Below are 17,224 nucleotides of genomic sequence, written 5' to 3'. Positions count from 1 at the left end.
GAGGGAGGAAGAGGAAAGAAAAATAAAGATAAATAAAAAATAAAGAAAAAACAAACAAAAAAGCATATATGTTATAAAAAATATGTTTTACAGAAGAGAAAACATAAGCAGCAAATAAACATATACTAAAAATGCCCATATAGTTGAGTGAAAAAACAAACCAAGGAGGTATTCATTCAATCTAATTCCATTTATATAAATTTTAAAATATACATAATTAAAAAGTTATTCTTTAGAGATACATTTTGGCCTGGTAATAACTGCAAAGAAAACAAGAGAATAATAAATATAAAATTCAGGACAGTGGTAATCTCCACAGAGAGAATGAGGGATGTTATTAGGAAGGATTACAGAGGAGGATTCGAAGAATATGAAATATTCTCTCTTGAACTGTGTGATGTGTGCAGGGGGGTTTGTCTCATGGATATTTGTATTATGCTTGAAACATACATGTTATATGTTATATTATGTGTTAGAACTCTATATACAGATATCTAAATCAATCTATCATGTTTACATATAGGATAAATACATGTGTGTTACACTCACACCTTGTTGTGCTGAATTGATCGCAAAATAGATCCCTTTGTCACGTTTCTACCCTTTTCAGCAGAGGAAATGAGTGGGAAACTATCCCTCTTTTCATAGACTATGTGAAAAGCTTTTTTTTTATGGTAGTATTTTTCAATTTTTATTGAAGTATAGTTGATTTACAAAAATCTTTTCTTAAAACAAGGAAATTCCATGTAGACAGTTCTCTGAACAGTACTGCTGATTTCTAAATCTCGTCTGATTGCTCACTTCCATGTAAATCATTTTTGTTAAACATGAAGTTATATAAAAATTGATGTGTTTTCCATGCTTCCCTTTTCCTGTAAAGGCTAAGGATCTTAAAATAACACGACGGAGCTCTAAGCTGAAACCTAAACATGGCAAAACATGTAAATCCTCAGGCTATATCTGACAGAGAGCTAATTATATAACTTGGGCTTTCCTTCCCCAGAAACAGGCTCTATCTACCTGCCTCATGCAACAGTGGTTGGGAAGGGAGGGTATATTCTGAATCGTGAAGAAAAATTTTACTAAACACAAGGTATTTCTAGAGCAATCTTTTTTCCATTATGCAGGGGCACAAATATATGTCACATATAGTATGTCATGTCAGCTTAAAAATAAACTTTTAAATTTGGAAATTTTAGGTTTATAGAAAAATTATGAGGATGGTACAGTTTTCATACACCCCATGAGATGGTTAGATGGCATGACTGACTCAGTGGACATGAATTTGAGCAAATTCCGGGAGATAGCGGAGGACCGAGGAGCCTGGCGTGCTGTAGTCCATGGTGTCATGAAGATTTGGACATGACTTAGTGACTGAACAACCGAAATACACTCCATTCCCTCCAAAACACACATACTCATATAGTTTTCTCTACTATTTATGTCTTATACTTCTATGATGCATGGATCACATTGGTGGTGGTGGTACAGTCGCTAAGTCGTGTCTGACTCTTGTGACCTCATGGACTGTAGCCTGCCAGGCTCCTCTGTCCACGTGGATTCTCCAGGCAGGAATACTGGAGTGGGTTGCCATTTCCTTCTCCAGGGGATCTTCCAGAGCCAGGAATCAATCCCATGTCTCCTGCATTTCAAACAGATTCTTTACCGACTGAGCTACAAGGGAAGCCAATGGATCACATTAAGGAACTAATATTAATATCTTATTAACTAATGCACATTTTATCCAGATTTCCTCAGTTTCCTCCTAATGTTCTTTTCCTGTTCAAAGATCCCATCAGGGTTCCAGGTAACACTGTCATCGTGTCTCCACAGGCTCTTCTTGTTGTGACAGATTCTCAAACTTTCCTTCTTGAGGATTAATGGTCAGATATTTTGTAGAATGTTCCTCATTTGGAATTTGTCTGATATTTTTCTCGTGATTTGACTAGGGTTATATTCTTTTGGAAGAAAAAACTGCAGGAGTGAATGCCATTATCAAAAAGTTTCATTTTTATTAATCTCATTTTTCATTTTTTTAATGGTAGGTATGAGTATATAAGAAAGTATATGTACAGAAAAATAAATTGCCAAGCAATAAATCAAAATACTATCTCAGATACTGAAGTTACTGGATATTTGAATTTTTTTTTTACTTTTTGCTTGTCTGTATTTTCTAAATGTTCTGCAATAGACATGTGCTTTTAAAATAGAAAAAAAAAATTAATGTCTACTTTTAGAGTTGTCTATAACCTCAGATGGGCAGATGACACCACCCTTATGGCAGAAAGTGAAGAGGAACTAAAAAGCCTCTTGATGAAAGTGAAAGTGGAGAGTGAAAAAGTTGGCTTAAAGCTCAACATTCAGAAAACGAAGATCATGGCATCCGCTCCCATCACTTCATGGGAAATAGATGGGGAAACAGTGGAAACAGTGTCAGACTTTATTTTTCTGGGCTCCAAAATCACTGCAGATGGTAACTGCATCCGTGAAATTCAAAGACGCTTACTCCTTGGAAGGAAAGTTATGACCAACCTAGATAGCATATTAAAAAGCAGAGACATTCCTTTGCCAACAAAGGTTCGTCTAGTCAAGGCTATGGTTTTTCCTGTGGTCATGTATGGAGGTGAGAGTTGGACTATGAAGAAGGCTGAGTGCCGAAGAATTGATGCTTTTGAACTGTGGTGTTGGAGAAGACTCTTGAGAGTCCCTTGGACTGCAAGGAGATCCAACCAGTCCATTCTGAAGGAGATCAGCCCTAGGATTTCTTTGGAGGGAATGATGCTGAAGCTGAAACTCCAGTACTTTGGCCACCTCATGCAAAGAGTTGACTCATTGGAAAAGACTCTGATGCTGGGAGAGATTGGGGGCAGGAGGAGAAGGGGACGACAGAGGATGAGATGGCTGGATGGCATCGCCGACTCGATGGACGTGAGTCTGAGTGAACTCCGGGAGTTGGTAATGGACAGGGAGGCCTGGCGTGCTGTGATTCATGGGGTTGCAAAGAGTCGGACACGACTGACTGACTGAACTGAACTGAACTGAACTGATACTTGTTTGACAGAGAAAGCGATGGCACCCCACTCTAGTACTCTTGCCTGGAAAATCCCATGGATGGAGGAGCCTGGTAGGCTGCAATCCATGGGGTCGCTAAGAGTCGGACACGACTGAGCGACTTCACTTTCACTTTTCACTTTCATGCATTGGAGAAGGAAATGGTAACCCACCCCAGTGTTCTTGCCTGGAGAATCCCAGAGATGGGGGAGTCTGCCATCTATGTGGGCTGCCGTCTATAGGGTCACACAGAGTTGGACACAACTGAAGCGACTTAGCAGCAGCAGCAGCATACTTGTTTGAAAAGGTACTTAGTGCTTCAAACGTAGCTCTTTCTTTCCAGGCCTGGTAGAAATAAGGAAATATATGTAGGTGCCACTTTCTGAGCAGTCAGAATAAGCCCCTACTCCATGTTCCAGTTGCTTCTCGATCAATACCCACAGCTGAAAGAGCCAAGGAGGAAGTCAGGAGGGAAAGGAGAAGGATTAGCCCGAAAGAATCACTCTTACTTCAAGCATGGTGGCTCCAAGAGAGCAGGTCTTTCTGCTATCTATTTCTCTGTCTGCCCGGTTCTATCATCTCTCTCCTCCTCCTCATTTCATTCATTTATTCATTCTTTTATTCTCTCAACTAGTATTCATCGAAGGCACTGAGAACTGACTAGGACATCAAAAGATGCCCCTATCCTCAAGACACTGGCTTCCTAGTGTGGTAAGGGCATCTGGCAACAAATACTCTGTTGTGAGGCAGTTAATGCCAAAAAGAAAAATTAAATGGTTAAAGAGAAATAAATGGGAAGGAGAAAAGGAACTTTGCTATTTTAAAGATGATTGGAAGACCTCTCTGATGAGATGACCTTGAACAGGGACTAGGGTTCCAGGCTGAGGAAGTGCCAAGGACAAAAGCCCCGAGATGGAATTTTAGGTCCCAGACCTGTGCTGGGGTTGGGGACCTACAGGTTATTCTGTTAGAAGGAAATCCACTGGCAAGTTCTTAGTTAAACAGTAACAGGACCTGAATGAGGCATTTAAAAGATCACTTTGGCTTCTGTTTGGAGATTTGACCGGGTGGGTTGAGGGGGGGAGATGGGGGTGGAGGGGTATGGCGAGGCAAAGAAATCTATTTGGAGATAACTGCATGAGTTATGGCAAAAGAAGACAATGAATTATACTAAAGTGGTAGAAGTGAAGGTGAAAAAAAGTAGGCGTATTCCGTATATAATTTGATGGAAGAGACAAAGGGATATACTAATTATTTGGATATCAGATATGAGAGTATTTTGAGATTTTGTACATATGAAACTATTTTGTACTTCCCAAAATATCATCTCACCCAACTTTTCAGCCTTTGAATTGGTTGAAATTTGAGAAATTCTCATATATACACTCTGTCTTTCAGAAAATATTGGAAAGAAAAGAAGACTGTTTTCTATTTATTTTTCTTTTCAATTCTCTTCTCTCTCCCATTCTTCTTTCCCCAAAGAAATCCATTCTAATATATGTATGTCTTTAAACATGCTTATATCCTTGTTAAATTCATAATATCATTTTAGTTATGTGCACACTTATAATTTACCAAAATATGTTAACAAACATCTCATTTTTTTACTCAACACTTTTTAGGATCTATCTATTCATGTTGCTGTTTGTACATCTAGTAATAAGCTTTTGCTTACTGTGTAAACAATATCTACAGCTCTACTGATTAATATCTAGGTTGCTTGCAAATTCCAGAAGATATAATATGACTTCTAGGAATATTCTTATGTGGATGATGCTGTGGACGTGTGCATGGGTATCTTTGGGATAAAATAACTTTCATTTCCTATTCACATCCTTTATTGGTTTTGATTTTAGGAGTTCCTCAGATTCTGGATACTAATTCCTGTTAATTTCAGACATTGCATTTATTTTCAGTCTGTCACCCACATGTTAATTTTGTCTGTAGTTTGCTTATTGGAACTGAAATCTTTCATTTAAATGTGGTCAAATGACCCGCTATCTTTTTAAAATCCTTAAAGTGTATAGAATTCAGAAGAATCTCAAAAGAAAACTTAGAACAAAGCAAAGGCTACCCACTCCAGTATTCCTGTCTGGGAAATTTGATGGACAGAGGAGCCTAGTGGGCTACAGTCCATGGGATTGCAAAGAGTCAGACACAACTGAATCAATTTAGCATGCATGTATACAGGAGTATGGCACTCAAAAAAAAAAAAAAAATATATGGTTAACACTGGCAAACTGCCCTTCTGTTGAATGGAGCATGATGTTTGAAAAACATCAGGGTTGTAAGTTTCATCTACTTATGGAGCCATGTTCTACTGCTGCTGCTAAGTCACTTCAGTCTTGTCTGACTCTGTGCGACCCCACAGACAGCAGCCTACCTGGCTCCTCTGTCCCTGGGATTCCCCAAGCAAGAATACTGGAGTGGATTGCCATTTCCTTCTCCAATGCATGCATGCATGCCAAGTCTCTTCAGTCATGTCCGACTCTGTGTGACCCTATGGACAGCAGCCAACCAGGCTCCTCTGTCCACAGGATTCTCCAGGCAAGAATACTGGAGTGGGTTGCCATTTACTTCTCCGGAGCCATGTTCTATCCCTGCCCAACTCCCTCTGACACACAGTAGGTGATTAATAAATCACAGAACACAACTACAATTATATCTCTATTCTGCTCATGGTCTATGAAGGAAGGAAAAAACAAGAAAGACCACATACAATCAGTATCACCAGAGTTAATGACTATTATTCAACAACGCTACTTTTAACTTTTTTTTCTCTATGAATACAATATGTGTTCTCTATGAATACAAGTAGACATAGATTTTTGAAGTAGAATTTGATAAGATGCATATTGTTTTTAATCTGCTCCTTTTTTCTTCTTTCCTTTGTTTTTAAAAGGCCACTACATCATAGGTACTATTCTTTAACACTTATTTTTATTTTTGAATTTGTTTGCTGGATCTTAGTTTCGGTCCGTGGGATGTTCAATCCTCCTTGAGGCATCTTCATGCAAACTCTTAGTTGTGGCATGTGGTATCTAGTTCCCCGACCAGGGATCAAACCCAGGCCCCCTGCGTTGAGAGCGTGGCGTCTTAGCCACCGGACCGCCAGGGAAATCCCCATAGGCATTATTCTATGTCAACAAATGTACCTACCTCATCATTCTTACTGGCTAATGACTTCAGATATTCCATTGTTTGCATAAACCATAATTAAACCAATTTCCCATTTTTGAACTTTTAAGTTAGTTCTAGCATGTATGTATTACATATGCACTACATTTTCTATGTGTGTTAAATTATTATATATTCAGTTATATCTATCACACAATTCTGTAAAGGCAATGGCACCCCACTCCAGTACTCTTGCCTGGAAAATCCCATGGATGGAGGAGCCTGGTGGGCTGCAGTCCATGGGGTCGCTAAGAGTCGGACACGACTGAGCGACTTCACTTTCACTTTTCACTTTCACGCATTGGAGAAGGAAATGGCAACCCACTCCAGTGTTCTTGCCTGGAGAATCCCAGGGACGGGGGAGCCTGGTGGGCTGCCGTCTATGGGGTCGCACAGAGTCGGACACGACTGAAGCAACTTAGCAGCAGCAGCAGCAGCAGTGCTCTTAGAGGAATATCTCTGGCCATATGCCTCTGAACCCTTGATGGAAATGTTCTCTCACATGCTATTTCTCCGCAGGAACTGCTCTCATTTCTACATCTTTTACTCTAAATCCCTGGAATCAAATCAGCAAAAATTAGAAGCATATCAAATTACCCACGCTAAATATTAAAGGGTTTGGGGATTTATTTACTTGCTTGCTTGTGTGTTTGCCTGTTTATTTATTCATTTATTCTGGCAAGGTTTGTCAAAAACAAAATTCATCACATTTTAAGCCTAGATTTTGCATTATGTTTTCAGAGTCAAACAAGAAGTTTTCTCAGGTGAGTTTTCAAAAAGCCACACTACTTTTGGATGTAGTGACACATTCTAGATAATTAAGTATAATGAACCATGCACTGTGAGAGAACTCCAAATCAAAAAAGAAACAAACCTGGCAAAGAGGAACAACTGTCTGCAGATTGCCGAAAATGGGATTTGATAAGTGAGGCCTGCCAATTTCCCTCTTTCTTGAATAGCAGAAAATCCCATGGCGGGGTGTTGATTTCTCTCTAGGCTAGGTGGGAAGGGATGGCGCCCCTAGTGATTAGGAAATATGCATTTCCACTTTGGGCCACCTGTGGTTAATTGTCTTTGTTATCTCAGGAATAGCTTTTCTGGCTCCTCCCCTAAAATGGATCATCCTCTCAAAGATACCTCAATATAAGTAATAGAATAATTGTAAAAAATGAACAAATGTACTCCTCTGCATTTGAGTGGTTGCCATGGCAATACCAGCAGTGCAAATTTCCTGTGAGCCTGCTATACAGGTCCGTGAAGGACCCGACTCTGCATCTCTTAACCAGAGGCTGCCTCTGCTGCTGAGCTTGGGAGGCCCTGTGTGCGTGCGGTTAGAGGACACTCAAACCTCTCAGAGGAGAGCTGCCCACCTTCTAAATGACAGATCTCTCAGCGTCTCTATGATCCCACTTCGACTGCTCGCTTGTCCGTTTCCTAATGGAGTCAGCAGAGACGTGATTCACACCAATCCCAAGTGTTCATTAGAAATATTGGTACTAATGAACTCAGATAATTTATCTGAAACATGCACTTAAAAATCACTCATCTTTCTGTTTTCAGGTTAATGAGCTCTTTTCCCCTCTAAGCGGCATAGGAGGCTCTCTATGCGGTTGTCATAATTATATATTTGGGGCTGGTCTCCTTCTATCTTTATGTTTTTGTGTCTTTCTCTTTTTCTCCTTTTCCCAATTCTTCTTATTCCAAAGGGTTTGCTTCCACGTCATTAGTTACTGTCCAGAATGTATTAAGGAAATCACTGCTATCAGGATCCATAACTGGGATACAGCATGAAAAAGCCAATAGAAGTCAGAGCTTGGAGGTGGGGAGAGCGAGAAGATGAGGGCCAGACACACTGCACGTTTGGGTCCTGTTTGACAACCATGGAGAGGGGGACTGGGCATAGTAGGATCCCAGAGTCTCCCAGTCAAAATGGCCTTTGCTCTCTGGCCAGCTCAGAACTCTTCTTCCCCAACTCCATCCCATCCCTCAGGCTTTTAATGGTAAAATCCCTCACTTCTGGAAGAGCCTTCACTGGTCCTAGAAAAGCCCTGAGTCCTTGCACCATCCATTTGCCAGCACCAAGGAGAAACAGGAGGCTCATTCCTCATGCCTTTGAGGATCTTGAACTCCTTTGAATCTGATGACAGCTAAAGACTTTGTCCCCAGAAAAGTGGGCATGCACACACACACATACACAAGCACAATTTCACTAATATGTTGGTACAATTTCAGAGGATTGGTGAAACCCCATTGAAGCCCAGGGTAAGGAACACAGAGTCAAATATACTAGTCAGGAGGAAGGGGTACCATCCCAGATCCTGGCATCTGGTTTTCTGTCATTTCTGTCATTTCCTCCAAGAGTGCTGATTAAATGCTTCTTTGATGCCTAATCTCTCACTAGATACTTTGAACTGGAAAACAAAAGAAGATACATATCTTTTTTCTGGAGGATTCTGCAGATGAATGAGAGAGATGGGGGGAAGCAAATATCTGAACAAACGGAAAACACAGAGGGTAAAGGAGGGAAGGCAAGTCTCACACACACACACACACACACACATGGACACATACTCAAATCCCTGTTCACATATACACACTACAGGGAGGAAGAGACGTATGGCCTGGTATTAGTCACAAAAGGCTTCCTAGAAGAAGCAGTTCTTGGATTAAAAATCCAGATTACAGGCTGCACCAGGACAAAATAGGTAGGAAATTAGAAACTTTCAAAGTTGGACTCTCTGAGGCTGATAGTGTGATGGGTATACTCACTTCCATATTAAAGCTATTGTTAATTTTTCCCACATCGGGAAATGGCAAGGAGAAAGGATGAACAGTTTACAGGAAACAAGGAACTTTCTGTCCGCCTGAAAGTGGCGTGGCTCTGCATCTTCTCTCACCGTTTTTAAAATAATCGTGGAAAACCAACGTGCCAAGAAGCCATTTCCTTGACACCCGGGGCAGAATTACTGAAGGCTGAGAAAGGCTCTGTTATGGGGAGAGTTCATGGAAGTATTTCTTAGGCAGAGGGAAAAATAACAAAAGGGTTTTTTCCAACTTAAAATATTTATATGAACAGGAATACTGTGCTCTATCAATCTAACGCTACCCGAGGCTGCAAATCCGTGCACCCTTCCTCGGCCAGGCCTCAGCTAGGAAAGGTCGAGTTTATGTAAAAACACATAACCAGTCCTTGGTTATCCATATGGAACAGTCCTGAGAACGAGGGTCTTGCATATATGAAGTATGTGCCATGGGCTTTCCAAAACATTGGGAAAGGATGTATACTTTAGATAGCATGTTCTGGGTTTTATCACTTTTTAAAAAAAAATTTAATACAACTGTCTGAGCTGACCAAATGATTTAGACAAATCTCATCAAGGCTTTAAAAAGAAATCACTGCATTTTTGAGTTTCACTCTAAGTTTGCATTTCTAAAGTTCAGAAAATGACATTTAAGAAAAATGAAGTTTTCATAGACACAGAAGCAAGAACACACCCAATTTAAAGTTCTCTGAGGCAACAACTTGCTCCCAAATTGGGTAGATTAGAGCACTCTTGATAGTTACAGAAATAACCTAAAATATCACATGGAAGTCAGGTGGGAAAGTGAACAATATTATTAGAACTTGAACATTTCTATTTTTTAATCTGATGTTTAAATTGGTGACATTATTGCTGAGCAAGGACCTTATGAGTTATAAATCACTTGTAAGTATTGCCTGAATATATCTATTTGCTTTTACACTTAATTAAGGCTATTTGGAGTCATTTGCTGACTATTTGGAGAAAGGAAGTAGAAAATGATCAGAAAACCCTTCTGTGGGCCCCAAGGGCTAACGTCTATCCCTATAGCTCATAAACTCACAATGATCTGGGGTAGGCATTTCCCTTGAATCCTTCACCTCCTGCCTCTCTCACTTAGTCATGTCTACTGCTAGGTGTTGGGGATGTAAATATAGCAAGTGGCCAGGGATGCCCTACATACTGAGACACTGGGAAATGTGTCCCAACTTTGGACCATTCTGATACTTTGTTATCAGTGCATTGGGGGTAAGACATACCCAACATCCTCAGTTGCATCTATTAGTCAACTTAAGAAGAGGCTTTGCATGCATGCTCAGTCATGTCCAACTCTTTGCGACCCCAAGGACTGTAGCCCACCAGGATCCTCTGTCCATGGGATTTTTTAGGCAAGAATACTGGAGTGGGTTGCCATTTTCTGCTCCAGGGAATCTTCCTGACCCAGGGATCAAACCCGTGTCTGTGGCATCTCCTGCATTAGTGGGCAGGTTCTTTACCACTGTATCACCTGGGTAGCCCATAAACTCACTGATGATGACCCAAATGCTCTATCAAGTAGCCCTCTGAGACTTTTTCCTACCCAAACCCTCTGTAGCAGCTGGCATGACTACTCCTTTCTTAAAGCTTCTTCTCAGAGTCTATAACACAACACCCTATGCTATCTCCTGCTTTTACATCTGGTCTTTATCCCTACTCCATCCCCCAGGCTCTTATTCCTATATCCCTCCCTTTGCAAGTGTGAGTCTTCACCCAAGTTTCCTAACTATTTTCTCTTCTTGTTCTACAGACTTTCCCATTTCCAATGACCTTCACCATACCATGACTCCAATCATCTCTCTAGGCCAACATTTCCAAAATTTTTCTCCAGTCCAGCTTTCCCTCCTGAATATCAAGTCCAAATTTCCATTTTTCATCTGTGATATTTTCATTTGATTGTCCCATAGATCACTCAAAAATCAGCACATCTAGAATCAACTCGATGTCTTCACCTTCAAACTTGCTGTTCCCCCTGTATTTCCTTCCTTGGATAATATCACTACCGTCCACTCACTCATTCAACAAACACTTACTGAGAACTTACCATGTGCCAGGTACCATTCTGAGTGCATGGGACACATCAGTGTATAAAAACAAGACCCCTGGGCTCACAGAGCAGACATTCACTAGAATGAATCCCACATAATGCAAGCCAGAAGTCTTGGAATCTGTCCCTGACTCTCTCTCTCCACTGCCAAGACCCTAAAATGGTTATTTTCATCTCTACCTCCTGTCTTATGACAGACCCATAACTGCCTCCTCTCTTTTCCTACTTTAATTCATCCCCTACATTATCATCAATATGATCTCTCTCAATTGCCAAGTGGTTTCAGTGCCTTTTCATGGCTGACAGGATCAATCCTAAAATAGACCTTGTACAGAGATAGTCTCCTTCCTTCTTCCCACTGCTCATGCCCTTCTCACTGGGTACCCTGTGTACTCCTCCCCAAACACTCGAAGTCCTTCCCCACCTCTGTCTCTCCTATGGAGCAGGGAAATATCCCTGTCATCATTTTCTTTCTTAGTTTAGAGATCGTGGCAGGGGATTTCCTTGGTGGTCCACTGATTAAGAATCCACCTTCCACTGCAGGGGTCATGGTTCAACCCCTGGTCAGGGAACTAAGACCCCACATGCTGTAGGACAACTAAGCCCAGGCACTCAACTAGCGAAGCCTGCATGCCACAACAGAGAGATCCAGCACAGCCAAAATAAAATTTAAAAAATAAATAAAAATAAATGGGACCTAATCAAACTTTAAAAAAAAAAAAAACTTTTAAAAAGAAATAATCACAGCAATAGTCACTGTATATTAGGTGCTCATTTAATTCCCACCTTACAAACACTTTGCAAGGATGTTCACTTGTTCAATCATGCCTGACTCTTTGTGACCCCATGGACTGAGCCCACCAAGCAAGACTCCATTTATGGAATTTTCCAGGCAAGACACTTTACATATTCTTAAATCCATACAGCAGTCCGGTAAGGTAAGTGCCATGGTTATTAACTTTGTTTTACAGAAGAATAAACTGATACTCAGAGGTACTGAATAACTTGCCCACTTCCACAGCTAGGCTATTTCAAAGCCCCTGCTGTCTGCCCAAAGATGAACCCCTCTCAACCCAGTACTCTGCACAAGGGTCTCAGTGAATTCTGATTGACTTTTTGCTCTCTCATATCTGCATCTTTTTTTGGAAACTGCCAGTGACATCTTAGGAATGGATAAGGTGTAAATTCCAATTGAAATGAGTTTAATTAGCAGGGATATCTTGGCATGCTCTCTTCAAATCTCAGAGTTGCAATCCTTTCAAGATTTATGTGAAGTTTTCTTTTCTTCTCTGCTTCCCCTGTCTTCTTAACTTTAGAGCTTGCTTTGGAAGTTTGCAACAGGCAGAAGTCAGATGTGTAAATAAAAGGGTAGAGGTCTTCCTAAAGGGAGAAGATGGTGACCGCTATCTAATGCCCCAAGAAAAGACAGATCCCTGTTTCATGACCCACACTAATTTTCTTCCCTTGTCTTGGCTTCTTTCCTCAATCTAGTCTGGCTAGGATGATGATAAAATAATTATGGGCAGCAGTGACAAGGGAAAAGTATGAGTTCCCCCTGCCCTGGCTGTGGAAGTCCAGGCCCCACTGATAACTGAGAGAGACCCTCTGGGAAAGCAGCTGGGTTGGGAGAATTATGGGCAGCTCCAGGTCAGAGATTTCCTGTGGTAATCTCAAATCCAAATATTTTGTCCTGTTTTTACTCAGCGTGATCCGTCCTCTTATTCAGACCTGGTGGAGTCAGAGGGCAAACGTAACCCCCTCTCCCATTTCTCTGTCTGAGGGCTGATGGCAGCACGTGATAGACATGCCCCGAGGGGAGGACTGGCAAGTCCAAGCTGATGTGGGCCCACACAGCTGGACCCAGAATGAAGCGGCCACAGGCCAGTGACACAGTGGCTGGACACTGCAAGGACAGGGATGAAGGGACCGGGGGCTATTTCTCCTTCTTGGCTAAGTTAATCACCACAAACAAATGGAGCTAAAACAGGACTCTCCCTCACTGTTCCAGGTGACCTACGCTATGTGACGGGGCATCTCATCTAGAAAGATCTCCTCCTCCCCTCCACCCCACTCCACACCCCCCACCACTCCCCCAGCCCTGGCTCCTACAGGCTGGAGATAAGGCCGTAGCCAGCAGAGAGGCACGAGAACACAGGGAGCACTCCATGCCCGCCTGCGGTCAGGTAGGAGGGGGGCACAGTCAGCCCTGGCCTTAGGACTGGGGATCAGAGGCTCAGCCAAGAGCCAGGGTGCATCGGTGTGAGCACTGACCCGTAGCACACTTGAGGCGTTCCAGAGACCAAAGTGTGCCTAAGTGACCTTACCAGCGGCTCTGAAGTACAGCCTCCTCTTCCTAAAAAGTCAGCCCCCAACATGGAAGGAATAAAACCCCATCTTCCCCCATAGCCTTCAGTCTCCCCAAGCTCAACTGTACCCTTGCCCAGCACACTCCCCCTGCTTGAAGAGGGCAGAGGGGGCTTTTTGGTTTGGGGAGAGCACTCAGCAAAGGTGCGGGGGTGGGAGCGTGGAGGAGGGACTCTGAGAGCAAGAGCTGGGTACTACCGTGCCCTGCTCCCACCCATAATGTCCTCTCAGAGCAGCCGGTCCAGTCTTCCCTGATTACAGTCAGGCCCCAAGGAGGACATGTGGGTTCAGTCCGGGCTTGCTGGCCCCCAGACTCTACCACATAGACATCTCCTCTACTTTGTGAAAGAGACGAGCAAGGGGGTTTATAATGAGGCAGGGGCAGCACTAAGTGACTCCCGAAAAGGAGTCACTAGGGGGGCTGGGAAACTCAACATGTCTGCACTAGGCTCTAGGATGCAGGCAGGCCCAACAACGCTCAAGAGGGAAGAGAAGCCCTTACCTGTGTAATTTACAAAGGATCTCATTTCATTCTTATTTCATTTCCCCCATTTCCTAGATTAGGGAATTGAGGCTTTTAGAAGTTCAGCTTTGATTGACAGGTCATTGTGACCTTCTTGACCTCAAAATCTTCCTCTGTCACTAAATAAATCTTCAGGATGTTCTGGCTTTCATATTCCACGAGGCTGGGACTTCCACAGGGACCACATCACACCATCATTTCCACTACACTTGTTTGCACAATTCTACAAATGTTATCCCGTGAGGCCATGCCATCTGCTTCTGCCCATGACAGATGGACCCCACGGCAGGTGTCCCTGAACCTCTTCTCAAGGTGGGCCTGTTGAGAGGTCAAGAAGGTAACCTCAATAAGCAAAGTTACTGACTCACTCTATGTCAACTCACCAACTTACAAGACCTCTCTTAAGCCTGGGGACTGAAATTCCAACTGGCCTTAATGAAAGGGACGAGTAGAGAAAGCCAGGTGACTGTGACAACAGGAGACACGGCTGGTAACTGATGTCTGATTTTGATGAAATATCCAGGCATGTGTGAATAAAATAAATATCAAAGCTGGCAATACTTAGATCCTCAAGACCTGTTTGGGACTGGGGTGGTGGGTGATGAGAGGGTTAACAGAACAGTGAAACCTTCATCTGTGCTTTTCCAATTGTCCTTCAGTCTCTAATGAGGTATATATAAATATATGTAAGCATAAGTTACTCCTTGACTTTAGTAAATAACTAGCTGGCTGGGCCCCTTCGGCTGTCCTGACATTCTGGGAGCCTTGCCTCCTGTTAGGGTTGCCTTAGGCCCAGCAAGAATCAGACTCAACATTACATTTTTTTGCTTCAATCTTTTATGGACATGATGATGCTGATTTTTAATATAGATCTTTTTATGATGAGTCGGAGGGTGGCAGAATGACTTTTATGAGGACAAACCTGGTTACTATGTATGTAATTCATTGGGGCTTTTAAGATGTAGAAATTTGATTGCCTGCCGAGCTTGGGGACTCTTTTTTTATTGCACATCCAAGTTTGTTTATGAAATTCTCTCAGCACCAGATAACATTGCTGTCTGATAAGAACGGGGAGTGTTTATGTGACCTTGTGGTGATAGTGGTTGGGGTATGAGGGGGTCTCTTTTGTCAAAGAAAAGAAGTATAGGACATGCAATGACTCCACATAAAGACAGTGTCCTTTGGTGATGTGCAGAAAAGGCTTGCCGGCTCCATAAGCACGGGGGGCTGGGAAGATGGGTCCATTTTTCATCATTTAGGAGACCCAGAGACCTCAAGCTCACTGACACGACAGGGCAGGCCCACCTCCCCACTGCACTATGGAGAACCCCCACAGAGATGGAGCTGTAGAAGAGCAGGTATACTGTCCAAACAGGCAAACCCAAGAGAATCAGTCAGACAAATTGTCACGATGGAAGCTATAGGCAGAGTTTCCTGAGCCCACCAGACAACTCACTGTGGGAATTCCCAGCCTCAAAGAAGGCGCACTCCTAATCACTAATCCCAGGCTCTAATAAAGTATCAGCTACCACCACCCAGGTGCTCTGCTTGTTCCTTGGACACTCTTCAGTGCTTCGCATGAGGTCCTCACAATAGCCTTGAAGGAGGGGGAAACAGGCTTATGGAGGTGAAACAGCTTGCCTCAGATCACACAGGGCCTGTGCTTCTATCCATAAATGCATCATTCATGTGGTCTCATAACACCAAATAACCAGCTGGTCCTCTGTCGTCTTCAAACTCTGCGTCTGCAATCAAAGTCACCATCTTCCCTCCCAATATGGCACTTTCTTGTGACTTCCTTACTGTTCACAGTCACACCCATTTCCTGATCGTTATCTCGGTTCAGGCCCTTACGCAAATTTTGATTTGCCTAATTGCCTCCTTATCAATTTCCCTGCCACCAGTGTCTCTGGCATCCATCAAATGAAGCCACAGTTTGTTTGATCTTTTTAGCGTGCCATATAGCTTCCTCATGTTCCAACCCCACAGTCTTGACGGACAGTCAGTGTGATGTGAGAGAAGAGGCATCAAGTTCAATGCCACGCAGTCCTGGGTGTGACATCAGCACTGGCCCATATTCCCAGGTGATCCGAGCTTGTTACCTCATCTATATACCTGAGTGAATGAGTGAGTGAAGTCGCTCAGTCGTTTCTGACTCTTTGTGACCCTGTGGACTGTAGCCCACCAGGCTCCTCTGTCCATGGGATTCTCCAGGCAGGAATACTGGAGTGGGTTGCCATTTCCTTCTCCAGAGGATCTTCCCAACCCAGGGATCGAACCCAGGTCTCCCGCATTGCAGGCAGACGCTTTAACTTCTGAGGCACCAGGGAAGCCCCATCTATACACCTACTAACCTTCAAAAATTGTTATGAAGATAAGATGCTCTAATAGACATAAGGTGTCTAACACAGACCTTGACCTTAAACGGTTGGTGCTTCATAAATATTAGTTTGCATCCTTTCAAAGAACCCCCACTGCCTGGTGGATAATTCAACCCTGGAAACTATAGTATGTCTCCCGCCTCCCTTCCTTCCTTACTGTCCCTCATCTACACAAAACCCCTCTTCTGGCTAAACCCCCTGGACCTTTCACCTTCTTCCTGACTACTTTTCACATGCCACTGCCCATGCCCTTTTCTCCATCAACCAAAAACTTGCCCATCTCCAGGGTAACAGGGCTCTCTGATTGTGCCCCTGGGCTCTCTCACCAGAGGAGCTTTCTCTGTCTCCTCAGAGGCTACAAAATAGGTCTGAGCCCCTCATTCAGACACTAATCTCTACTGTATTTTGATTGTGCTATTTCCCCTGCATCTCTCTGTCATCTCTCTAACATAGCATAAGCACCTTGAAGGCAGGACCCAAGCTTCCACATCTTTCTCTGCTTCACCACGTTGTCCTCTCTCTCTTCTCCACCAATTTAGTGCCCAGGAACTGTGGTTAAAAAGATAAATCATGTGTGAGATGAAATGTGAGCATGTTCGGGTGTGTGTCACACCCTACCCAACCTCCCAGCACCCACACTCCTCTGCCACACACAGTCTGCCTGCAGCTCCCTAGGTCCTAAGCTCTCTGGGAGGGCAGGACCATGTCTGCTGCTCACTGGGCCCATCACACAGATAAACGTTTAAATAAATGATGCGGTTTATGATGACAGCCTTCACTAGAACTTTAAAAATGATGAGCTATTACTACCCTGGTTCTCATCTTCCGAAGAACATCTTTACAG

This window comes from Bos javanicus, chromosome 6 (assembly GCF_032452875.1).
Source record: "Bos javanicus breed banteng chromosome 6, ARS-OSU_banteng_1.0, whole genome shotgun sequence".
In the NCBI taxonomy this organism is placed as follows: Eukaryota; Metazoa; Chordata; class Mammalia; order Artiodactyla; family Bovidae; genus Bos; species Bos javanicus.
This window is presented reverse-complemented; position numbering follows the sequence as displayed.